Raw genomic sequence first — 26,287 nt, 5'->3', positions numbered from 1 at the left:
GACCAGCTTAGGTTACACAGAGACACTGGCTTCCAACCTCCCTGCTGAAGAAAACTACTCGAAAGTTGGAAATACCTTAGTATGCAGAAAAGCATGGAAAACGGTATGATATTCTAACCTGAGTTCAGAACATTCGTTATCTTTTTTCCACAAGCATTTCAATCCTTTCCTTAAAACAACAACAACAACAGAATATCTTGTTTTAAGCCGGACCTCCCTCTAGGCTCTCCACCCTGCAGGAGTAATTACTGTTTTGAAGCCGGTGTCCATCACTTTCATGATTGTATGTTTATATGTACATGTATACATGTCCATAAACACTATGGATACTCATTTTAGTTTGTCTTAAAGACTTATAAAGGCATATCACTGATATAGACCTTTTACATTACCTGTTCTTCAGACTTAGAAATTTCTCTGAGCCAATACTTTATAGACCAAGCTTATCAATAGCCTCTCCTTATGTAAAGGCGTGTTCCACTTGGCCACACTCTTGGGATGACCAGTTCCTGGTCATCATTGTTTCCACTGAACTAAATATACTAATATGCAATATAATATACAACATTATCAAAATGGCTACTGTCATAAACAGAACTGCCCCGAGTATCTTGCAGATGTGTTCCTCTGTATCTTTCCCTGTAGACTACCGACACTGCTGATTACACTCAGTTAGCTTGAGATCCTGCTAATGGGAATGAGTTTCCTTTAGGAGTCTGCGCCATCATGGGTTCTAAGGGTCATATGCTCGCATTCTCGGCCTTGTCAGTCTTTGCCTTTTTCATATTGACAACTTAGTTCTCCACACTGCAAGTGTCTTCTCCCAGAAGTCTGGGGTGTGTCACCTCACTTTGTTTATGGAGACTTCTGCTAAGCAATTTCTTCATAGTGGCTGCCTTATTGCATATTTTGAGGATGAAACAATTTACTTCACCTGCAGGCCATCCTCAGATGCTCAGGTTGCTTCTAATTTTCCATTTTCCTACAGCACTGCATATACATCTCTGTGCATGAATCTCTGCTGCTCCCTCTAATTACCTTTCCAAATTAGATTTGTAGGACGGGGATTCCCGGCCAGCGGGTACAGCCATCTTGGAGACGCCCGAGGCCTGTGTGAGGATTGCCAGGATACTCTTTGGACATGATTTCGGTGATCTGTGGGCATCTCTGCCCCTTTCCCACATCACTGGTGTTTATTAGCATCACGGGTTTTAAAAACCTTTTTCAATTTGAACACAAAATGGTGTCTCGCTGTTTTAATGTGTCCTTTGATTACCAATGAAATTGGTCAATCTGAACGCTCTGCTTCCTGGATGCCTCTCTCTGTAGACTGTTTCTTCAATCCTCCACAGCTCAGTTACTATCCCCCCAATACCCACTAATATAAAAACATTTGAGCGCTCAGATCCAAAAGCTGTATGCCCTGGTGCTTAGCTGCTGTAGTTTCAGTTTGGCTTAAAAGTTTATTCTAGATCTTTCAACAACAGACATGTATTTATGACTCTATTTACTGACTTGGGGTTTTTTTTGGCGGGGGGGGGGGGGGAGGACAGGTTCCCATGAAGTTTATGTTGGCCTCGAACCTACTATAGCCATCCTCCTGTCTCCGTCTCCCAAGCACTGGAGCACAGGCATGCCATTATACCCAGCAGGTTCACTGGTCTTTTATGTTCAATTTCTTCAGCAGCACATAAACACTGAAAACCCATCTTTATTAGGAAATACTCCTGACTTTCCCATGATGCTCATGTTTCCATCTTACACCAAAAGTTTGTTTCACAGACCACCATTTCAAGAGAGGGCTCCACCTCCTTGGGAGGGAGGTAGTACTGGTCCGGGGCTCAGGTCTGGGGAAACACACATCTTCAGGTTGGCCGGAAAGAAACAGAAACACATACAGAGAGAATGACGCCCCTCCCTTCCTTGGCTGGGCAGGAACTTCACCAGGCTGAGGAGGGGCGGGGAGGAGAAGGGGAACAGCCCAGGACCTTAGGGCCCAGTTTGGCACCTTGCACGGGCCCAGTGCCCGACCCCGGCGAGAAGCGCAGCTGACTGTCAGCAGGGGCAGGGCTGGGAAGCGGGGATGGGGGTGGGAGGAAGACAGAGCTGACCTCGCCACAGGACACAGCACTACAGGCAGCTGGCGTGCTCTCCTCTCCTGCCAAAGGGAACCTGCTCTGAGGAAGCCACACTCAGGGCTGGGTGGATGAGGCCTGGAGCCAGGACGCTCACGCCTGCTGGGTCGAGAACCCTGGCCAAGGCCCAGACCTCTCCTCCCCGATACTCTGAGGAGAAGTTACTCGAATCGTGGGTATTATTTGCTTAGGTTGTTAAAGCCCAGTGCTGCTGCCTCATTTCGTGGATGGTGCTCATCTTCCGAGATACGGCCGAGCACCTAGAGTGTGGAAGGGGCTCCAGACACCGTGCTAGATGCCACACGTTGTACGCTGGCCTTCACTGAACTAACGCCTACGGAAGTACTTTAGGTTTGAGCCCCCCGGCAGTGCACCACCCACCTTTTCTCCTTCTCTTTGTGTGCCATATGGGCGTGTGCCCGTGCATGTGGTCAGAGATCAAGGTTGGCTCTCTTCATTTCTATTTCCACCTTATTTTTTTGAGACAGTGTCTCTCACTGAACTTGAAGCTCACTGAGTGGCTAGAGGGGTTGGACGGCAAGCGCAGAGATGATCCTGCTATCTCCCAGTGTGGGGACACGGGCGTGTGCTGCCAGGCCTGCTGTTTTCCCATGGCTTGTGCAGCAAATACTTTGTCCACAGAGCCATCCCAGAGTCCCACGGGTTCTCTTTTTAATAATCTGTTGAAGGCCATCTGAGGATGGCTTGTGGCCTGGAGACAGGGCCTCACAGTTAAGAGCACTCGTCGCTTTTGCAGGACTTGGGTTTGGTTCCCAGCACCCACATGGTGGTTCGCGAGCATCTGCATCTCCAGTTCCAGGGAATCTGATCTAATATTGTCTTCTGATCTCTGGGCACCTGGCATCCACATGGTACATGCATGTATTCAAACGCATACAAATAAAATAAATATGTCTAAACTTTTATTTTCAAAAAGAAAGAAAGAAAGAAGAAGAAGAAGAAGAAGAGAGAGAGAGAATGGCATGTCATCACATAAAAGTATGCCACAGGTCAGAGCCAGTCCTAGTGTGCCAGCTGCTGCCCACCTAATACACAGCATACTATTTCCCATGGACCATGCTAGGCGCTCCTGGCTTCCCTAGCACACTCTGGGCGGTGTCATGATGGCACATAGATGCTCACGTCAGAAGTTCTGAATCCCTAGTTTACTGGCTGGTTTTGTGTGTCAACTTGACACAGGCTTGAGTTATCACAGAGAAAGTAGCTTCCTTGGGGAAGTGCTCCCATGAGATCCATCTGTGGGACATTTTCTCAATTAGTGATGAAGGGGGGAGGGCATATGGTGGGTGGTACCATCTCTGGGCTGGTACTCTTGGGTTCTATAAGAGAGCAGGCTGAGTAAGCCAGAGGAAGCAAGCCAGTAAGAAACACCCCTCCATGGCCTCTGCATCAACTCCTGCTTCCTGACCTGCTTGACTTCCTTTAGCGATGAACTACAGTGTGGAACTGTAAGCGGAATAAACCCTTTCCTCCCCAACGTGCTTCTTGGTCATGATGTTTGTGCAGGAATAGGAACCCTGACTGAGGCACCTATATCTGGTACATGTCTCGCTTGGTGCTAAGCTTGACCAAGTTCAAAACACAGATGCAGATACAATATGGGGCAATGCCTCAGCAGCCTCTGAGGACCAGCCCTGCTGTGCAGTCTTCCCCTAGGGTTTATATATACCCTTAAAGTAGCGGTCTATGTGGAACTGAGGGAGCCTGGGGAAAGAACAATTTGGGGGTAAAATGAGAAACTGTTTGGGGGCAGTCTACACAGAGGTGCCAAGTCTTGGTGGCACATATCTTTAATCCCAGCACTTGGGAGGCAGAAGCAGGTGGGTCTCTATGAGCTTGAGGACAGCCTAGTATAGTCGAGTTCGAATACAGCCAGGGCTACACAGAAACACCTGGCCTCAAAAACAAGCAAGCAAGCAAACAAACAAACAATAGAGGTTCTTGCCAGACACACATGAATGAACACCTTCTGCAGAGAGAGCCCTGTGGAGAGCCCGAGGGAGTGAAACCTGAGAACCCTGTGAGAACAGGAGGGGCAACGCAGGGCAGTCAGGAGCCAGCCCCGTTCACGTTCACGCAGGTCCTCAACCAGTCTAAGTCACAGTTCCTTGGCTTTGCTTTTCCGTGAACAAAGAGAATGTCTTAGATTTATAATACTGTATGGGTTTGTACATCTTCATTTCCTTTGCGACTATCTTTACTGTCATAAAAACTGTGTTTGAAAGGACATCTGTCATTGTGTGTAGCGCAAACCCTGGTCCAAGGAAACAGCATTCCTCCAGGTGAATGGCCGGGCTGCTGACAGAGCCCAGCAATGCTCGCTCTCCCAGAACAGCATCAGGGGAGAAGTGTCTCGCCAAGAAAGTGTGATATTTGAAAGGGAAATGCATGGACCCTGCTGCCGGGGTCTCTTGGGGGCTGGGGGAGGGTGTTGTCTAATTCCCAAGAGCTTGAGGCCTGTCTCTTCCCACATGCAACAGCCGCCAGAGCCTTTTTATCTCTGCAGGAATGCAAAGCTCTAAGGGGGTAAAAACTGGATTTCACTCAGTAGCTTTATCACAAAACTTAAAAAAAAAAAGTATACAATCGGCAAAGATGCTTAATAAATATTTGTTTCTGGCATGAACTGTTCCTAAATGTCAACTGTCCCTAGAGTAGCTCGGTCTCCTGAGAGGAAGCCAAATTGAAGAGTCGGGCAGGCAGTGACAGCAATCCTCACCAAAGGAACTGCTGTGTGTGTGCTCGTGCGTGTGTGTGCATGTGTGTGTGTGTGTGCTCGTGCGTGTATGCGTGCGTGTATGTGTGTCTGTGTACGTGCGTGTGTATGTGTGTGCTCATGCGTGTGTGTGTGTGTGTGTGCTCATGCGTGTGTGCTCGTGCGTGTGTGCATGTGTGTGTGCTAGTGCGTGTGTGCGTGTGTGTGTGTGTATGTGTGTGTGCTCATGCGTGTGTGCATGCATGTGTGTGTGTGTGTGTACACGCCTGCTTGTGCATGTACCTGTGTATGTACCTGCACATGCACACACACACACACACACACACACACACACGTTAGCCTGCCACAGTTATAGAATGGCGCTAGCAGAGCACAGACTAGAACAGCCTCACGTCCAGCTCTAGCTGTGCTGTTCCGGCAGGCCTGGCCAGGACTACTTCATTGCAGCTCTTAGAATGAGCTTCCTGTAGTCCCTCTCTCTCCTGAGGTGAGGAGGAGCCACTGGCCAGTACCTGGTCTGACTCCTTACTCAGGGATGGGAGCAGCCATATGGGACTCAGTTGCTGCCCTCGGTAGCTGTGGGGCCCGGCCAGGCTCGGATTTGCTATTGCTGTCATCTGGCGTGTACACCCGGGTCTTGGCTTCCTCATCTGTACACAGGTCCGTCATTTCTCACTTGTCTTTGTTGTTTTTAAGCAGATACATACAGTACCCAGCAGAGTCCATCACATGATACCTGCTGAGCTGGCACCCCTCACTGCGGCTGGGATGGCGCTGTTTCGTGCTCAGGAGCCAGCGCCTAGCCTTCTTTGGTCTGGTCTATGTTGCTCCCAGCTATTAGAGAACTTGGGGGGAAAATCTCCCAAGTATACAGTCACAGGACAAAACCACTCTGCCCTTCTCCTTTCCCTGGATGGAGCAGGTGACATCTCACACTGCTCTAGCCGGGGTTCAGGCTAGTGTTTGTCTGAGGCCTGCTGACCGGCACAAGCCACTAAGCATTGCTATGGAAACCGTTTTGTTATTCTCTGCTGTGTCATTTGTTTGCTGGCCCGGTTGCTGTTGTGGTGCAGGGAGGAGGGGGAGGGATGCAGATGAGGCATGCAGATTAGATTCTCAGGGAACCTGTCTCCTACAGGACTGCATGACCTGGGCTGACACCGGTTTCTCCAGCTCCAAGAAGTAAGCCACTATATCCCCAACAATGTCCTGACAACCGTCCTGCTTGTTCATGGGAAGCCAGATGCCTCCCCACTGCCCGAACAGCTCCCCAGGGGGAGGTTCTGGTGCATTCCAGAATTTAATAGGCACTGCGGTAGGAGAAACATTAGCTGAACTCTTTTCACTATCCCAGGACACAAAACTGGTACCACCATGGCTCTGCCCTGCAGAGAGCAGTGGTAAGGGGCACTCAGCCTGGGCTGCACCAGCTCCACGGACTCTAACCGAGGGATCAGATGCTTCAGGGGAGCCAGTATCCAGTCATTTGTTCACACAGAGATGTTTATTGAATGCCCCTGCTTTCAATAACCCTCCGAACCCTCTGAAGGGACGAACTCCATTGCTCCTAGGTGTGTGAATAAGAATAGTTTTATCTCTTTGAAGACTTTCCCTAATGATGACCCAACAGTCAAATTGGAACACGTGGAGAAGTGGTTACCTGGAGGGGGGCTGCCAGGGCGAGGGGGTGTTATCCTTACCTGGATTAGTCATAGTATCTATGGGGCATTTGTAGCACTGAGTACAGTCCCCACACGGTTCTCTGGATGGTCCTACATTCAGAGTCAAACCTGGAGGGTTTGAGGATCCATCAGCCCAATCCTTTGTCTACCAGACACAAACCTGTTTGCCAGACTATTTCTGAGGACTAAGATAACTGCATAGCTTTTTGACTTTTAAATAAAATTATTTTCTTTCTTTTTTTTTTAAGATTTATTTATTATACATAAGTGCACTGTAGCTGTCTTCAGACACTCCAGAAGAGGGAGTCAGATCTTGTTACAGACAGTTGTGAACCACCATGTAGTTGCTGGGATTTGAACTTAGGACCTTCAGAAGAGCACTCAGTGCTCTTAACTGCTGAGCCATTTCTCCAGCCCCTATAAAATTATTTTCTATTCTCTAAATCTTCTTTAATGTTCTTATGTCGCCTTTATAGTTTATCTTTTTTAAAGTCTGTTTATTGTCTGAGGCACATGTCTCTGAAAAACTCCCTTTTCCCCAAAAATTAGTTAAGAGAGTGTGTACATGCGCAGTTGCATGGGGTACAAGGTCGTAGAACAATGTGTGAAGACGGCAGAGCAACTTTAGGAGCTGATTCTTTCGTCCACTTTTCTGTGGGTTCTGGAATTGAACTCAGGTCCCCAGGCTTGAGGGCTAATGTCTTACCCACCGAACCATCTCCCCAGACCCCTCCTCTTTCTTTACCTAATGTTTTAAAATCAATTCCAACGAATGCAGATATCTAACATGGTCACAGCAGTGTCATGCTGTGAAACCCAAAGGCTGGTGTCAGATCCAAGGCTTGCCTTACACTTGCTTGGTGATGGGCCTGGGTAAGTCAGTGCCTCTCAGGGTCTCTGTTCTAGCCCTTGAAGTCAGAAAGAATCAGTTTTAGGGGCTCCAGGTGCCTCTCCAGCCCTGCCGAGCTCCGCCTCCTGAAAACAGTGCACTATTGCCTTACCCCAGCTGCACAGCCTCAGCCCAGTGACACAGGCAGCCACGCTGACCTGGAGATGGCTCCTGGAGAAACGCCCCTCACCTGTCACTCAGACTGTCAGACCCTCCATCTGCCCCAGCACACACCTGAAGCAGGATGGTAGCACGTGAGCACCTCCAGGAGAATGGATGCCAGCTAAGTGATGGCATCATGATCAAATACTAGATGCTCTGAAGCTGCTCGTGCTCTGAGTCTCACTGGGATCATTCGCAAAGAACCACGCATGCCAAAGCCTTCCTTCCTGGGGAGGACCAACAGGGGTGTGATCAGAAGATGAGAACAAGGCATCCTCCAGACTCCCTACTGTGTGAGTTCAGACAGGAAGTGCCCTGTGATAGAGATGCAGAGGTTTTATCCGCTGAACAGACCATTCTTACTGCCGACACTTTCAGTGCCTACTCACTTCAAGAGAGTGAACAGAAATCCTTTACGAATCACAAAGTTAGGTTTTAGGGACTATGAATACCTGTTGTTCCCAAAGGGAGGTAAGAAGCTATGTTCCTTCACGGAGGGAGGTCCATGACTGACGTCCTAGGCCATGTAGCATCTGACAATGGGGCCAGACTTTACCGGGCACCCGCTTTACTGTGCAGGCTGAGCTCCAGGACAGACTCAGCCTGACGGCTCCAGCCCTGCAGAGACAATGCGGCGTCGATGCTGTGAACCCCAGACAGGAGTGTGTAGGCACTGATGTGGACGGCTCCTTTCCATGACGAGAGCATGCAGCCTGGTAAAGACATCCACCTGACAACAACTCCACATAAAGCACCATATCAGTGCCTCACATGAGCAAAGGAGAAAGGTGTAGAGATGAACGAGTCTCAATTTTGAGGAAAATAACTAACGTTTAGAGATACTCCGCACTAGGCTTCTGCTGCAACCCACTTCCGTTCTGCCATCGCACTACCCTAGGGTAAGGCTATCCAGCGTCCTCACACCTGAAGAAGAAGGCGGGGCAGAGCTGAGGCTTAGGCTCACCTTCAAGCCAGTGTAAAGCCAGGAAAACATCAAGGCCCAGTCTGCCTCCATCCTGAGCTCTTAACCTGTGTCTCACGGCTTCTGGGTTCCTGCCTGACCTTGAATGAGCATTCTTCTCTCTGTATCCCCAAAGAGGAAGAGTAGAGGTTCAAGGAATCTAGGGAGCACTGGAGTGACGATGACACAACAGTGAACAGAGACCGAGGGGAGGAATGCCCGCTCAAAGGAAGGCATGATGTGTGCCCAGCAGCTCAGGCAAGGAAGGCCTCTGAATAGAACCTGAATGCAACTGAAGATAAGGCCAGGGTTTTCCAGGCAGAACTAAAGTGACAGGTTTTCGCAGGGCAAAACTGACCACGCCTTCCCCACCAGTGTCTGTCCTGCCGCCTAGCCAAACTGTCAGCGTCATGCAGGAGCTCCACCACCAGCCTTTGCTTGCTCTGGGTCCTCAGTCTCTTCTGACCTGGCAGCTTTGCCCGCTGCCCCAAGACTGGAGTAGACAGGCTGACTTGAAGAGCCACTTCCTTTGAGACCCTGGCCCCCAGTGAATGGTGCCCTGTCTTCATAGCTTGCTCTCTCTGGAGTGGAGAAGGAGCAGTGGCCCTTTTCCACATGAATCCCTTACAGCAGCAGATGACATGAGGTTGCCTGGAGAGTCTGGAAATGCCATGTTGCCATGGTAACGGCAGACCAAGGTCGGGGATGCTTTATCCCTGATGGGCTGCCCTGGCAGCACCATGCCACGCTGCTGGTGAAATCTTCCACCACGAATAAGAACAGAACAAATCTACTCATGGACAAAGAGATGCTGGACATCTGCACGGAGGTTCAGTTCCAGCACACACTCTGGGGGGGGCTACACACCCACTTCCCTGGCTGATCAAGAGGGCCAGGCTCGGCTGGCTCTGCTTTGGCTCATGTGGCCTAATATAGTTTTTAACTGGCTCAGCCAACAGAGCAGGCCTTCCCCCACTCCAGCCCCCAAATTACCACTTCTCTTATTTGATGCCGCCAACTGGGGATCTGCCGGTGTGGACCCTGGCAATTAGCACAGCACCCGCATTTGTTGGGAAATTAAGAGCCACTGATTAGCCTAATTCGACGCCATTTACAGGCAGTGAGTGTCAGGCTGAGACGGGCTTTTCCAAATGGTGGCCCGGAGGGTGGCATGTTCATGGCATGAGTTTGAAATGGAAGCAAGGACCTGGAGCCAGACTGCAAAGCACAAGGAGCCGGCCCTCACCTCCTGCCACCGCTGGAGAGTCTTTGCTACTCTGTGGGTTCTTCTTTTCCACACCCCTTGTCCCTCCCAGATCTACCCCTATCACTAGATAGGAGAGAAGGGACAGGGAGAGAGAGAGAGAAAAAAAAACTTTGAGTCTAACTTCTTTCTTGCCCTTTCTTTACCCGTAGCTGGTCTTTGCTAATTCGTGTGTTCTTTCTCCCACCCTTTATTCCTCCCCTCCCTGTGGAGGGGGAGATAGAGAGAACTAGGGAGATCTAAATCTAGTTTCTTTTCTCCCCCTTTGAGCATGACTACTAACAAACCACAGTTAATTACCCCTGCCCCCCCCATGACCAGCAACCACTGACCCTGCCTCTCAGGGCCCTAGCATTTATATTCTCTCTGAAAAGTTCCCTGAATTCCATATGTCACACAGTTGCAGGAACTCTCTGCAGCTGGCAAAATCACACCTCTCTTAGAGCTCGAGGCAAATCACAGTCATCTGCTGCAGTCAGTCCAAAGCAGCCCCATATCCCCACACCTGGGATTAAAACAAAAACACATTCTTGTGTTTTAAAGGTAACCAAAGTTCCAGAATTCTCCCAACATGGTCTCCCCCCACACTCCCAGCCCTACTCATTGAAGAATGGAAGATTAGAAGAAGGTGTTTCTAGATTAAGGTTATGCTCCCAAATCTTACTGACCCAGAAAGAGAGTCTATTTCCCTATGAGAGCCCCCAGGCTGACTTCTGCTCTGGGGCAGCAGTCGGTCCAATGTGCTTTGAACTAGAGGATTCTGAGCCTAGAGGCCAAAGGGAAGCTCAAAGAAAGTGATCAGGACCCTGACTCTGTTTCTACTTCCTTGACCTGCTACCACCTAAGGGACAAGTTGTTGCTATAAGGCTGGAGTTTCTTAAAAATAGACCCCTCAGTGACAGTTACCTTAAGACTCTTAACCCTAGGCTATACCTGGCTCACGCCTGAGTTATCTCCTTGACCCATATCTAGTAATAGGTCCTCTGCCTTCTCTGACCAGTCTGTCAGGAGAGAAGCCCACTTGTTTGTATACCACATGCTGGGGTCATATTCATGTACAGCTGGCTGGGTACTTTCCCACAGACATTGGGAAATCTCATCAAGGACTAGACTCTGAAGTGTGGACAGACAGTACTTTATATCTTCCCTGATTCAAACTCTAGCTTCAGAGACAAGCCAGGCCTTTTAAGTAATGAACAAAACATTAATTGTACCTTATTTGAACCAGCCATGATATCTGCCTTAAGGAATGAGCAGTCTAGAAGACCATCGGTTATCTCCTAACAGATGAAGAAAAACTGGTGTAGTGTGGACTCAGACATTCCAAACATGGAGAACACTGTGAGCAGAGGCCTGGTTGGACTCTGGAAAGCTCCAGACTAACAGTAGTTCCATTTGGTGGGAGAAACAGAAGTGTAAACAGTAATAGAAGCTTGGCTCACAGGGGGAGATTGTTGCCAATGATTCAGGAGATCTAATCTTCAAAAGGCCTAACTGTAGATCTTGGACTGTATCTGACAGCTACTTGGAAGCTCCTAAGGCACTGGGTAAGAGAAGAGCAGTATCAGGGTTTTGCTTCAGAGGTAAAATCAGCATCGCATTGCTGTTGCCATGGTAACATCTATACAGCACCTATACAATCTTATGTCTTGGACACTTTGGGTTGAATGTGGCTAACCTGGATATCAGTTTGGAAGCCAAGCTGAAGTCCAGGGTGACTGAAGCCTGAGATGCATCAAGGGCACTCAGTGGGATATAGGAGGAGAATGGAGAGGGGGGAGGGGAAGAGAGAAGGATAGGAGGGAGGGAGGGAAGAGAGAGAGAGAGAGACAGACAGACAGACAGCAGACAGACAGACATTTACAGAGGCAAGACCAAGAGGACTGGGCACTGATGATGCCGTTGGGGGGAGTTTGGGCAGCTGTGGTGGTTTGAATGCGAATGGCCCCCATGGGCTCATATGGTTCAATACTTGGTCCCCAGGTGGTGGGACAGTTTATGGAAGATTAGGAGATGTGACCTTTGTAGAGGATGCGTGTGTGTGCCAGGCTTTGAGGTTTCCAAAGCTTCCTGGCATTTCCCGTGTTCTTTCTCTCTCTGCCCTCAGCCGTGGATCACGACGCAAGCACGCAGCCATTCCTGCCACCAGGCCTTTGCTCTGCCATCATGGACTCTAACCCTCTGGAACTGCAAGCCCAATTAAATGCTTTCTTGGACAAGTGGCTTTGGTCACGGTGTTTTGTCACAGCAGTAGAAAAGCAACTAAGACAGGAAACATCTGATTGCTAGACTCTAAGCTCGGGCTGATAAGTCTAGACTCTGACTTCCAACAAAGCCAAAACATTCCTCTGGTTATTTCACGTCCAGGGATACATCTGCTGAGGAACATCCCACGAGTCAGGGGCAGACATCTCAGGAAATTTCATTCCCCTATAGGCTGCCAGGGTCCTACCAACCTAGAACACACTGCTTGGAGAGAGGAGAGGTCCAGAGAAGGGACCCCATGCCTTGATAATGAAGGTCTATCATGAGATGTACTTGAATATGGCTCCCAGGTAAGGAAGAAGCCCCACCTCTCAGCCTTTTTTGCTCCCCTATCCTGCCTGCTATCTCTTCAGTGGGATCTTAGCCCACAGACACCCAGACCCTTTATGGACTATAAGGACTGCCTGTTCTGAGACCACATTACTCCTGTGCCTCCATCCTCCATCCTCCTGTAAGGACTTCTCATTTTGCTCTACCCTTAGCCCATACAGCCTCATGTTCTGTCCTTCGGTTTGAAGATGCTCATCCATTTCTCCCATTCCATTCCAAATCCTCAGCAGGCCAGCGAGGCTCAGCTTAAGCTCCACATCCTGTAGAAAGTCTGCAACAGCTGTGATGGATAAACTTCAGGGCAGTTAGGGGACTCCGAGCTCGTCCGACCCAACCCTGTGAGCTCTATGGGGGAGGTAACAGCTGGACCCATACAGAGGCAGTCTGCTCTTCAATCAGGTTTACAGCCTTTCCCGAGGTCAAGCCTCCCAGGAATTCTACAGCTCTGCTTTATTTCACCTGTCCAAGCTGCAGACTGTGTCACCAGGTGAGGACAATGGCTATTGTCTCTCTGTTCTGTGCACGGTGACTTGCACAGAGCTGTAGACTGCAGGTGGCTGAGAAAATAGAATCCTCAGCAGTCAGAGTCTCAGGAAGACAACAGGTTCTAGGAAAATGCAGGACACAGGTGAAGTGGGAAAAAAAAAACCCTCCTTCCAACAATTCTTCACTGTTCTGGGATGCAAGCCAAGCCAAGCGGCTGCACTGGGGCAGGGCAGAGGATGCGCATCTGAAGGATGGCCTTCTATATCTGACAGACACTTCTGCATCCAGGAGCAGTGTTCTGGTCCACAGCCTCCTGGGAGAGCAGTTTCCAGAGTTGGCGTTGAGAGCCAAGCTGAGGTCAGCCTCCAGCCTAGGGGTGTATTGGAGATGGGGGTGGCACGCTAAAATAACTTTTTCCATTAATGGATTTCTCAGACTTTGGGAGCTAAAAGAACCATTCAAGAGAGTAAAATCCAACTCCTGAATGTTCCCGATGTGGAAAATGAATTGAGTTCTTGGTAGAAAGAGATAACTCCCCTTGACCAAGGTCACAACCATGGCCAAGCATTGCGTCTCTTGATCACAACATGGGGGGCTGTGCAGGGCTGTCTTTCTCAGGAGGGTTTCTCTACAAAAGCATGTGTAAGGTTAAATGGCCACCATTATTTTAATTTTTTTAAATCAAAATTCATTAATTTTATTACTTCAAAATTCAATTACCGATATCCTGGGGTGGGGATACAGGTTTAGAGGCAACTATTGGGCTAAACCACTTGCCTTAAATGATACAGCCTAGAAAAAGCAGAAGCCAGGTGGGGCTGGAGTGGAGCTCAGTGGGTGGAGGCTTGCCTATCACACATGAGACCTGGGTTTGAACCCCAATACTGCATGAACAAGTTGTGGTGCCTCAAACCCATAGTCCTGGTATTCAGGAGGTAGAGACATGGGGATCAGAAGTTCAAAGCTAACTTTGACTATATAGTGAGTTCAAGGCCAGGCTGAGCTACATGAGACTCCATCTAAGACAAAGTAATAAATGAGAATGAATGAATGAATGGATAAATAAATAAATAAATAAATAGGGCCTGTCATTGATTTGCTGAGGCTTATTTTGTTCCACACATCAGAGGGAGAAAGGCAAGACAAACAGACATTCTAAGAGGTTTCTTGAACTTACTTCCTGGTTGAGTACCTCTTATGCCTTGGCCTTCCAAGAAGATTCTAAACAAACAATTATACAGGGTGAAAGAGAAACAAACCCTCCCTCTAACTCCAAGGGCAGAGAAGCTAAGAAGAGCAGGTAAGGGGACGCTATAGCAGGCCAGGCCAGCTGGTCCCACCCGCCAGTGCCCACTCTCCATTTGCAGGGCGTGGCACGATGCCAGGCACACAGAGGGCACTTGGTGCAAGCGGCTGGGTAGGTGCACGAGTGGGACAGCCCATGGGGACAGGAGCCATAACACCAGTGCCTGCAGTCAGGGCCTGTGTGTGTACAAGTGCCATCTTGGCCCCCTACATCTGCAGGGCCAGAAGGCAGCTGGTGCGTCCAGAAATGCTGACAGAGAAGGACAGAGCTTCTAGCCCCAACCTACTTCTCCATGGCAACAAGCTGACAGAATACCGCACAGGAGACTGAGAAACAGGTTTTGAAATAAAGATGCAAAACAAGACAACAGCCTTCTGCTTCCCAGGCCAGAGCAAGGCAGACACAGTCCTTAAACCTGTGTGTCCCGAAGGCCTGTCCACGCACTGGGCAGCCTGGTGCCTGGTCCCTGCTCACTGTGAGCTCTTCTTGGGCTGCAGGGCACATTCTCTTTCTTCGCAGTGGACGCTTCAGGTACTGTGTTGAACTGACGGGCGGTGCTAGGGACTGCAGCAGAACCGTACATAGCTGGGTCCTACGGCATCCAGGCTGTCCCTAGCTGTCTGCACACAGCGTGGTGGCCTGCAGGACTGGTGTCTGTGGCACAGGTATGAAGGGGCAAGAGCAGACGCCACAATCTCCTGTCTCCTGACATCTAAGACCTGCCTCAGGCACTGGGGCTTAACTGTATTTGCGTTTGTCTATCAGGAATGACTTAATTGCACCTTCTCCAGTAAAGGCAAAGCCTTCTGTTTACATTTCAAATACAAAACTTACCAGTCTAGTTTTTACTCTTTTTCTGCTTGCTTACTCTGCCCGCCCCCACCCCCCACAGTAGAGAACCTGAGTTAGGGTAATGCCTCAATAAACATCTTGTGAATTAGGTCAACAGAACGGAAAGCATTTAAGATTGATGGCTGGAGACCAGCATCCTCCAATGCAAACAAGTTCACTCAGCCCACCCTGCCTGACAGAGCCCCAGGGATCTGAGGTGGCTCTTCTTCCACTGGTCAGCCTTCCCAGTGCCAGCAGGATTTCTCTGCGGCAGCTCGATAGACAGTATCAATCACAGGGGTGCGCCGAGCAGGCCGGATGACGGACCCCAAGCTCAAGCCCACTTACTGTCTGTGAGTTTCATTTCTTTGAACCTTAATGCCTTTTTCTGGAAAACTGGGAAAAGCCCATTGTCGCATCTCTATTCTACCTACCCAGGTCGTTGATATGAGGAGCAGAAATGTCGAGGGGCAGGAAGATTTCATAAGTCATGAGGCTCACCAAGTGACACTCGCCCAGGAACATGAAGGAGGTGGGGACAGAGGGGTTACAATCTCAAGCTGCCTTTACAGATCCTGGCAAGGTGTTCTTTAATTTCAACAAAAGCAATCTCACATCCCATTAAAATGAGAAGCCTTGGGGGCGGGGGCTGGCGAGGCAGCTAAGAGCACCTCTGACTACTCTTGCAGAGAGCCTGGGTTTGGTTCCCATCACCCACACTGCAGCTTACACATGCCAGTAACTCTAGTTCCAGGGAAAACCAGTGCCCTCTTCTGGCCTCTGGGTCACTGCGTGTACATGGTACGCTTGTAGGCACGCAAAGCACCCCGCCTCCTCCCCTGAAAAAGAGAATCTAATAAACCTGAGAAAGTTTTGGGGTAGCTGTGGCATGTAAATCTCTGAGGTAGAAGGGGGTCCACCTTTGCTTATGGTGAGGTGCCACCCAGAACGTCTGAGGCAGGAAGCTAATTCCTCCTCACCCAAAGGACTCTTCCAGTCCCTCAGTCACTGCTAACTGGCCCGTCCCGGGAAGGCCACCCTGGCAGCTGGCATAAGCTCACGATAGCACTCAGGGCTCATGTCACCTAGCCTAATGGGACGACTGCACTGCTGCAGATGTTTAAGAAGAGGTGACAACTGGATGGGACCTGGGGAAAGTGGGACAGCTCGGAGCACAGCCGTTGGCTAGGGTTGGCTGTGGAGTGGAAAGCCAGCAGAGACACTCCCAAGAGAGACAGGAGGGACTCAGGTCCCATGCTCTGATGTTAACAACTTCACGGAGGACGGGTGGTGGGGAGGGGAGGGGAAATGCCCTCCCCGAGAGCCCTAGCCCTTACATGGTGCAGTGCTTACCTCTCTGTCACCATGACTGGCTAGTAGAGACCACTGTTTGGACAGGTGCTATGGCGGATGCTGTAGTAAGGGCATCTTTTAGATGCAGTTAATTAACATTTAGGACGTTTGACTTTAAGTTAAGTGGATTGCCCTTCCTCGAGTGGTGGGCCGCACTCAGTTGGCTGAAGCTTGCAGATCAAACACAACGCTTCTACAGAGAGGGAATTCTTTCTCTGGACCACTGCGCTGAAACACTGCCAAGTCCTCAGCCTTCCCACTCCTGACTGGGAGGCACGGTGGCCTTCTCTGCAGCTTCCGGATTTGCGATCCCCTCCTGAATTCCTCTGGGATCAGCCGTGTCTCTCTCCAGTCCCCTGTGCTCCCCACACAGAGGGCAGAGACAGAGACAGAGATGCAGCCAGAAGTTCTGATGGGCCCTTGGTCAATACATACATGAAGCTGGATGGCTTCACCTAGCTTCCCTCATTTGATGTTCCATGGGACCTGAGGAGCAGGTTTTGCTACCCTTTTTAATTAATTAATTAATCAATCTATCTATTTATTTATTTTTGAGTGGGGACATGGAGTTTGGTGAGTTTGACTCCAAAGCCACAGTCTGTCAGTCTCACCACTGGGCCATGACAAAGCAGAAATTCTCTCCAGAAAGCTGAGACAGAATTCCTGCCCAAAGTAACTCTTCTACAGATCCTTTAGAGTTTCCCCCTTTTGGGATGCAGTAAACCACAAGAAACTCCTGGAGAGTTTCTCACTCAGGCAGGAGACAACTCATGCTCACAAAGCCGTTCCCCATTCCTCCCTGGGATCTGTCTCAGACACAGGGTCCTGGTCTTCCTAAGTTCTTCAAGGTTTTATCATGTTTAATCTGGGCCATTTAGTATCCAAGAATGGTGGTTCTTGAGGAAACCAATGCTCAGGCAGAAAATGGGCATCCTTCCTCTTGAAAACAAGCCTGCTTGCAGGATGCCCCAGAAATCCATTTGGCGGCTGCTGAGAGGCAGGGAGAGTGTGGAGGCTGCTGAAGTGATGAGGAGCCAGTGGGGCGGTGCTGGGGAAGAGGCCGGAGGCCTGCTTCCTTCAGATCCAGTTCCCTTCCTGGAGACCAGGCAGCAGCACCGCTCCCTTGGGAAGGGTCCTTACAGCCCTTTCTTTATCTCTCCCATCACCACATAACTCACCCCTGCTCTCTGGACACTGGAGGCATCGCCAGGAAGTTTACTAAATGCTGGGGGCAGAGGAAAGGAACAGCACAGCGATACTAACGTCCTACAGATACTAACGTCCTACAGCAAGTGGCTACCGAGAGAAGTTTCACCTCCTCAGGCAGGAATCCTTTCTGCGGCTGGAAACAGAGATGACAGCCCATGTTTCCAAGCATGAAGGGCTAAGGCTTCAAAACCCTCTGACCTGTTATCTATGACCCACGGAGGATTAGATACATTTCTTAATTTCTAGGAGTTTCGAACTGCATATCTCTTAAGCAAGAAATCAGCAAAGAGACCAATCCTCTTGAGGTGGTTATAAGTACCACCACGACCAACAGCACACCTGAAGCACGTCAGAGGAAGAACACACTTACTCTGCCTGTGTGTGTCAGGTGTTGTGTATATGCATCTGTCATAGTTCACAAAACTTTCATGAGACAGACAAATACATTCTATCCATTTTAGAGTCAAGGAAACTGAAGAGCTAAGAAACTAAGCGGTGAGAGTAGACTTTGGATAGGCCCAAGGTGGGCAGAGCTGGCACTAGCCCAGGCTGAGCCGCTCCCAGCTCTGGCTCTGCAGTGAGTGCTGCACCTTCCCTCGCACCTGCCTCCACCTCCAAGTCCTCAGTCTCAACCTCCAATCTCCAGGCACTAAGGCTATGATCCTTCTGAAAGGATGACCTAATCCCATGACTCCTCGATTCCAAGATCCTCCTCTGGGGTCAGGAGTAGGATAGTGCTCATGTGAGCAGGAGGCCTTAACTCTGCACAGGTGTGTGTGTGTGTGTGTGTGTGTGTGTGTGTGTGTGTGCACACGTGTTCATACATAGGTATGTGTGTGCACAGGTGTGTGTGTGTGTGCACGTGTACATACATAGGTGTGTGTGTGTGCACAGGTGTGTGTGTGTGTGTGTGCACGTGTACATACATAGGTGTGTGTATGCACAGGTGTGTGTGTGTGTGTGTGCACACGTGTACATACATAGGTGTGTGTGTGTGCACAGGTGTGTGTGTGTGCACAGGTGTGTGTGTGTGTGTGCATAGGTGTATGAGTGGCAGTCAGAAGACACCTTATTGGAGTTGGTTCTTTCTTTCTACCCTAAAGGTCTCAGGGATGACTCTCAGGTTGTCAGGTTTGGGGACGGTGCCTTTACCTGATGAGTCATCTATTTGTCCCTTGCCAACTGAACTTTTCACGTGAAGTCAACGACTGTCTCTGAGACTGGAGCCCAGATAGCTCCACCTCTCCTCAGCTTTGTCCAAGCGGAACATCCAGCCCTCCACAGAATTCCAACAGCTCCGTGACAGCACCGCTCTCCCATGAACTGATTTGTCTGGTAATACCTGGCTCCCATTGCTACACTGCCAACACATCTGGGTGTGAAGACTCCTTCTTCATGTCTGAACCTTTTAAGACCTTTCCCTACATACAAGCTCAACACCACACTCAGTGACAGAAGATCACCATGAGTCGAGCAAAGCTACTGTAGGTACAGTGTTCTCGTCCATCCAGTAAGAGCAGTCTGTCCTGGAAGGCCGTGCTGTGGAGATGCGTACAGGAACCCGCGAGTCTTGGCACACCCAGTTTGGAAAGTACTTCTCTAGCCTATCATGGCAGTCTCTTGATGAAATGGAAGTCACATTTACTGATATATTTTGGAACTGTGCCAACCACTTTTTTTTTTTAATCTCTGTGGAATCTCAAGAATATCAGCATTTTCTAAATAAGGGAACGGGAGCTTGGGACAGTTAAGGATGCGCAGGCAGCAAGAGGCAGAGCAGGGACTTGTCTCTTGGCCTGCTCCACTCTGTCTCGGGGCAAGGGCCACAGCAGGCTCACATCTGAAGGCTAGGACCTCACTTGGGGCAATGCTTGGGGAGCACGGAGCTCTTGAATTCACACACAAGCTTGTCCCTAGCCAACTACTGGCAGCCCCTTGCCTGAACCACATACACACGCTGAAGGACTTTGAGTAAGGCCCAAGGCTGTCAACCATGGTCCATTTTTTTTTTCAGTGCTGTGTCCCCACAGGAAGTGGCTCCTACCCGGTTCCGAGTGCTGGCCCTTCCAAGCCCAGGAGAGTCCATAAGAATTCTGCTCAGTGTAGTGCAGGGAGGAGCCAGCGGGTTTCCTCCTGAGGTTTGACTCAATCACTGGTCCCATTCCTTGCACTTTTAATGTCCTGGAATCATTTCATTGCTCAGCCCTGGTGCCTTCCTCTGAAAAAGGTTAGTAAGTTCTTGGAGCCACACACAGCACACACAAAGGCCTTCTAACCATGTGCTCTGTAGGCTTGGATGGGCTGCCAGATAACAGGCCAATGCTGCCGCACCCAGAGCCTCTGAGATGGGACCGTATTAGAGTCTGACAGATATGATTACAATCAGGGTTTTGGGGTGGGGGAGGGGTAAGAAGTCTGTTCTGGTTTATCTTGGTTGGCCCTAAACCGCACCACAGGTGTCCCTTACTTTTAGTGCTAGAGTTGAGCATGAGCCTGCACATGCTAACACATCCCGCACTGAGCTAAAGCCTCAGCCAGAAGCACACTTTTAAGGGGAAGGCAAAGGGGGATTTGCTAGACAGAAGATGAGGTAATGAGTTGGGACGGACATTGGAGTGATGTGGCCACAGATGAAGAGAACTAGTAGCCACCACAAGCCAGAAAAGACAAAGACTTTATTTTTCCTCCAAAAGATCCCCCGAGGAGGGTCTGCAGATGCAGTGAAGTTAAGGATTTGCTGATGATCCCCAGGTGGACTATTGAACGGTCGGTGATGAATGCTGCTAAGAGACAGATAATGACAAGGAGAGAAAGCCATGGGAAAACAGAGGCAGGGGCTTAACTGTGGTGGCCACAAGCCTCAAAAACCTAAAGCCACTGGGAAAGGGACAAAGCGAAGGAACCATCTGAGCCCTGAGCCTGCCGAGGCTCGGCACAGCTCTCTCTCTCTCTCTCTCTCTCTCTCTCTCTCTCTCTCTCTCTCTCTCTCTCTCTCTCTCTCTCTCTCTTCCCTGTGATTGGGATGCTGCACTTGCAGAAGGAAGTACCTTAGCGTGTGAGGACAGGACTCCGGTGAAACTTCATGGAAGAGTGCTGTCCACCAGACGCTAGGCCCCAGGGCTCATGTCTAGAAAAAGGAAAGAAAAGGAAGGGAGGGAGGGAGCGGCAGTGGGAGGGAGAAAAGAAGGAAGATGCAGAGAGAAGGGAGATGCAGGGGATGAAGGTAATTTTTGATGCAAGCCACTTAAAATACCGTATATTATCAGAGCTTCCTGTGGCGCTAATCCATACCGCTTAGCTCTTAACCTTGGCACACATCATCCTTACTGCCGCTTTACATCCTAGCCAAGGACCACTTGTGCCAGGATGTAAGCGTTATCACTATCTCAGGCCTAATGGTTGGTACGGTGTGTTGGGGCCACGGAAGGTGTCCAGTACACACCTTGAAGTAATGAATGAGATGTCCCAGTGCTGGGCCAGCTTGAGTCTGCATGCTCTGTTTTCTATGCCAAGAAACCCCCAGCTGCATTCCCTTGGAGACATCTAATATCCATCCAACCTCTCTTCTCTATGCCTTTCCTTACAACACGGACCATTTGCTTCCCCTCTTACCTACCCTGGGCCACACATGCCTGGCCCAGCATGCCTTCTTTCATTGTGTCTATGTGACAGTCTCCTCAAAGGCAAGAATGATTTTTATTCCTATGTCTCCAGTACCTAAATCACAGGAAACACTACATATTCCATCACAGAAAGGGTAATCCCATCACCTGCTAACGGACAAAGCCTATCAGGCTGGGCCCAAAGACAATGGGCCCTACATGCTCCAATGAGTCCAGAAGCCTGTTCTAGACCTGTCTCCAAACTCCTTGGAACAGAAGCCTTGCAGAGAGCCCTATGGTGGCAGGACCTTGAGGATGGCATTGCTTAATTAAACAGAGCCTCAAGTCACTAGCGTCTGGCTCGGGCTGGGCCTCTGGGACCCAAACAGGCAACATTTCATCATTAGGAGGGAAGGAGATGACAAACTCTTTCCTGAGAAAACCCAGCAGGCAGTCAGAATTACTGTATGTGGATAAATAAAACCATTATTTCCAAATACATATCGCAGGCAGCAGCAAACGCATTCTCCACATCGCAGGCAGCTCTAAATTTAGAACTGGCAGTTTGACTCATATACTGATTCCTAAAGAGAAGAACTAAATTCAATGGGGTAGGGAGAACGGAGTGAAATCTGCAAATCACAATGCAGTCTCACTCCGGGAGAGCAATCTGTCAGGAGAGGCGAGGGAAGCTTCACTGCACAGATTCAAGGTCTAAAGGAACTCCACAAGGGGAGAGACAGGGACCTGCTGAGCCATGAGACCTTCGCAGCACCTCCCTGGGTGGCCCTGGAGACGCAGGAGAAGACCATGCATTCAAGCTGCTAGAAGCTTCAATGTGGAAAGTATCCGAAGATACCCAGGAGCCAGAGTGCCGGCACCTACCATGCAGGGATGCTGAAATTTGCCCTCTAACCTGAAATGAAGATATGGTGGCACTCACTGGACAGTAGAGGAACACAGCCCACAGCATACCCCCAGCGAATAGGGGATTTATCCTAATTAACTTCTCTTTTGTATTCATAGAAAAGTTGAAAAGCTAGTGCTGAGTTCCCCAAAGCCCAACACAGCGCCCCAGTTTTCCCACAGTTCCCACAAAGTTACTGATACAATGGTCACAGGGAAGACACTAACCGTGCTACGTCACTATCACCTAAATACCAGTTCCTCAAATATCCCTTCCTATCCCACCTTACATTAAACTGTCATGTACCCTTAAGCTGCTCAGAGCCATTAACATTTCTCCAACCAGCATCATTATTGATGATCTCAACAGTTCTGTCCACTTGAGTGTCCCACAGTTAAGCCGGGGTTATGAGGGCTTAGGAGGAAGTATGTCTGTAGAGGTGAAGGCCGTCTTCACCACTGACACATCCAGGGTAGGCACACACTAGCACACATTTTATCACAAGGTGGTCCTCCTGATCACCTGGCCAAGACAGCACTTCTCTGTGAATTTCGCCCCCACTGCACCCCCACCCTGGCAGCCCCCTTTCAGGCTCAACTCTTTGAAAGAAGGGAAGCACTTCTGGGAGGAAGATTCTTACTGGGCCTGGAGGAATGGGTAGGACCTGAGGTATCAAAGAACATCCCGGGACAAGGGTACTGAAGATGGGCCAGGTACTAGGAACAGGGGATGAGAAAGCTGTAGGATAATTAATCCCCGGCAAGCAGAGGGCGCGGGCCACTCCCCGGCCTGAGAGTGCTAGCTCTTCCCGATGCCTCTCTGAACGCACAGGGACCATCCTCTGGCTGAGAGATGGGCAGGTTCTCCATGTGGGATGCTGACCTCCAACGTCCCAGATCCTCAGCTGTGCTCAGACTCCGAGAAGCACAGGCTACTGCAGACCCAGTCTCCCTTCCTTTGCGAGTAACAGACTCCACATTTTACTCGGGGAGGCCACATGCCCAATTAAAAGGTTAATTTCCAGTCTTTATTACTGTGCTGGCTAGCTTTATGTCAACCTGACATGAGCTAGCATTATCTGAGAAAATGAATCTACAATTGATAAAATGCCTCCATAAAATTGGCCGGTAGGCAAGTCTGCAGGGTACCGTCTTGATCAAGGATTGATGCGAGAGGGGCCATCCCAAGGGAGGTGGTGCCATCTCTGTGTATGTGGTCTTGGGGTGAATAAGAAAACATGGAGAGTAAATCAGCAAGTGGCGTTCCTCTGTGGCGTCTGCTCCAGTGCCTGCCTCTAGGTTCCTGTCCTGGCTCCTCTCAGTTTTGGAGTATTAAGCTGTAAGGTGAAATGAACCCTTCTTCCCAAGCTGCTTTTGGTCGTAGTGCTTTATCACAGCAATAGGAACTATAACTGAGGAAATTACAGTTACATGTGGCTCTAGACCAGGCTTAACTCATGGGGTGGGAAATGGACAGTGCTGCTGGTGGCCATTCAGGGAAGGGCCTCTTCTGTACCTTTCTTCCTTCTGTTTACCACCCGCCATCTTGGACCGTAAGAATGCCTTGTAGATGATGAAGATAACAAAACAGAAGGTGGAATTAAATTAGGAAAAGCAGGGGATCTCGTCCGTGTGCCAGGCACTGAGTTCAATCGGGAGCAGAGAGAGGAGAGAAGAGAGGGGAGGGAGGGAAGAGGAAAAGAAAGAAGACAGCAGAGCAGAGAGGACAGAGATGAAAGAGAGAAGGCAAGAAGAGAAGGAACAGAGGAGACGGAGGTGAGAGAGGGCCGCTGCACTAACCTGCCACCGCCCAGGCCCTCACAGCCGTGGGATGACATGCCTGCAGATGCCATAGCAAAGTCTCACAGACCAGGTGACTGAAACCACAGCAATCAATTGTTTTGTCAGTTCTGGAAGCTGGAGGCTAAAGACCAAGATGCCGTCTGAGTGGGTTTCTGGGGAGGCTCCCAGATGGCGGCTTCTTGTTGTGCCCCCTCATGGCATTTTCTGTGCACACACACACACACACACACACACACACGGTGTGGGGGGTGGCTCTTTGTCATCTCTTCCTCTTCTTACAAGGACACGAGTCCTTCTGATGTCATTTAACCTTCATTACCTCATTCTAGACCTCATTGCCCAGTAGTCGCATTTGTCGCTGGACTGCTTACCTGCTAATTTGGGGAGCACAGGAGGAGGAAATGGGCTACTTTCTTGTTTAAGCCATGATATATATTTTTGGTATCCATTATCAGTGTGTACATACAATTCTTTAAAGACAGACCTTCCAAAATCCAAGGAACGTCATTTAATACGTCTATTTTGATGGCCTCCTGGTCAGAAAGTCCAAGCTCAAACACCAAGACATCATCTTCTAGGTCATTTTAAATTCTGGTCTATTAGCACCATCCATTCTTCTGAAAAACATTCACAGCATATTTATTATACTCTTGATGCTGGGCTCTGGCCATGGCAATAAATGAACACAGTCTTTACTGATTTACCTACGTGAATTGTATCTCATTCCAAGGGCACCTTGTCATATGGTAAACAAAATAGAATTAGACATTGAACAGGGCAGGAAATACGAGTATGGGAGTTGGTCTCTCTGTCACTGCATTCTGACTGACCTGAAGTTCCCACCATCATGATGAAGACTGTGAGAGAGCGACCTAGTTCTTCATTTCTGAAGAGAATATAAATAGTGCTCAGAAATCCAATGCAAGTGTATCTATCTGTCCGTCCACCCACCCATCCATCCATCCATCCATCCATCCACCCACCCATATCTATTTATCTATCTATCTATCTCCTATCTATCCCCTATCTATCTGTCTATCTATCTATCTATCTATCTATCTATCTATCTATCTATCTATCTAAACATACTCTACCCAGTGCTTCTTGATGCCTGAAGAGTTCTAGGACCATTTTCTAATGAAATCCTGACCAGTGATTGACATAGTTCATCAGTTTCCATAAACTAGACAGCCCATGGTTCCTGGTTCCTGGTCAAGAATACCCTGTTGAACAGAGGCATCTGATCCCAAATACAGTGACCAGGCGGGGAAGAAGGGAGCATGGAGCATAGTGTGGAAAGGTTTTGGTACCAGAAGAGGGAGCATTAGTGTGGAAAGGGTACAGAGTTTTGGTACCAGATAAGGGAGAAGGTGTGGCTATAGGGATGTAAGTCCTTGGTAGAGTGTCCAATTAGCATGTGCATTATATAAAACAAACAACAGCAAACAAGAAACACCCAATCCTGTAGATATACCAGTGACCACTGGACAACAACAAGGCCATACTTCACACTTTAAATGCACTTTAAATGGCAACAATGACAAGTGTGTGGTTGTTTGAACAAGCAACATTTCGCAGGCTTGGCTCTCAGTTGGTGGCACTGTTTGGAGAGGTGGTGTTGATTGTTGGAAGAAGCATGTCACATCACATGGGTGGCGGGGGGGGGGGGGGGGTTGGGGGAAATGTTCCAGGGTTCATAGCCTGGCCCCACTTCCGGTCCTCTCTGCTCCATGTTTATGGCTGCAGATGTGATTCTCAGCTTCCTGTTCCTGCCACCGTGCCCGCTGCCATGCTCCCCCACTGTAATCAGCTCCGTCGCCCCAGAACCACAAGCTGCTCTGCTCATGGTATTTCATTTACAGCAACAGAATAGTAATGGGTACGGTGTGCTACAGTTTTACCACAATAAAGGTCATGATGATAAAACATCGTACATACGAGGGTGAAAGGGAGTAAAAGTCACATATGACAAAGACAGAAAGACCCCAAGAGTTCTGCAGAAGCGTAAAAGGCACTGGGCAGTGACAGCGTTACCTTCTGCTCATTAAGCACAGCGCCTCCAGGCCCTCCGTCTGCGTCAGCCTTTTACTTCAGCAGAGCCCTGCAAACATTCCCTTTCTTAGACAGTTAAATGGTCAGCCCAGGGCTACACAGCTTCAGAGAAGTGGAGGCAGGATCTGAATTGAGCTCGTGCATGTCTTCTAGGTCTTGCTGTCTCATATTTACATATGCAGTAGATGTCTGCTGGGACGATGGCTCAGTGGATAAGAGCACTGGCTGCGATTCCAGAGGACCTGAGTTCAATTCCCAGCACCCACATGACAGCTCACAACTGTCTGTAACTCCAGTTCCCAGAAATCTGATGC

The 26,287-nt window shown here is 49.4% G+C and overlaps 1 protein-coding gene across 2 annotated transcripts in view; it reads right to left on the bottom strand.

Moving 5' to 3' along the window:
• Positions 1-26,287, bottom strand: part of Sergef (secretion regulating guanine nucleotide exchange factor) — a 200,579-nt gene that overhangs the window by 4,075 nt on the left and 170,217 nt on the right. The gene's annotated exons all lie outside the window — the stretch shown is intronic.

The sequence above is a fragment of the Apodemus sylvaticus genome, chromosome 1 (assembly GCF_947179515.1).
Source record: "Apodemus sylvaticus chromosome 1, mApoSyl1.1, whole genome shotgun sequence".
Taxonomy (NCBI): Eukaryota; Metazoa; Chordata; class Mammalia; order Rodentia; family Muridae; genus Apodemus; species Apodemus sylvaticus.
Note: the sequence above shows the minus strand (reverse complement) of the source record. Positions and strands in the feature narration are given on the sequence as shown.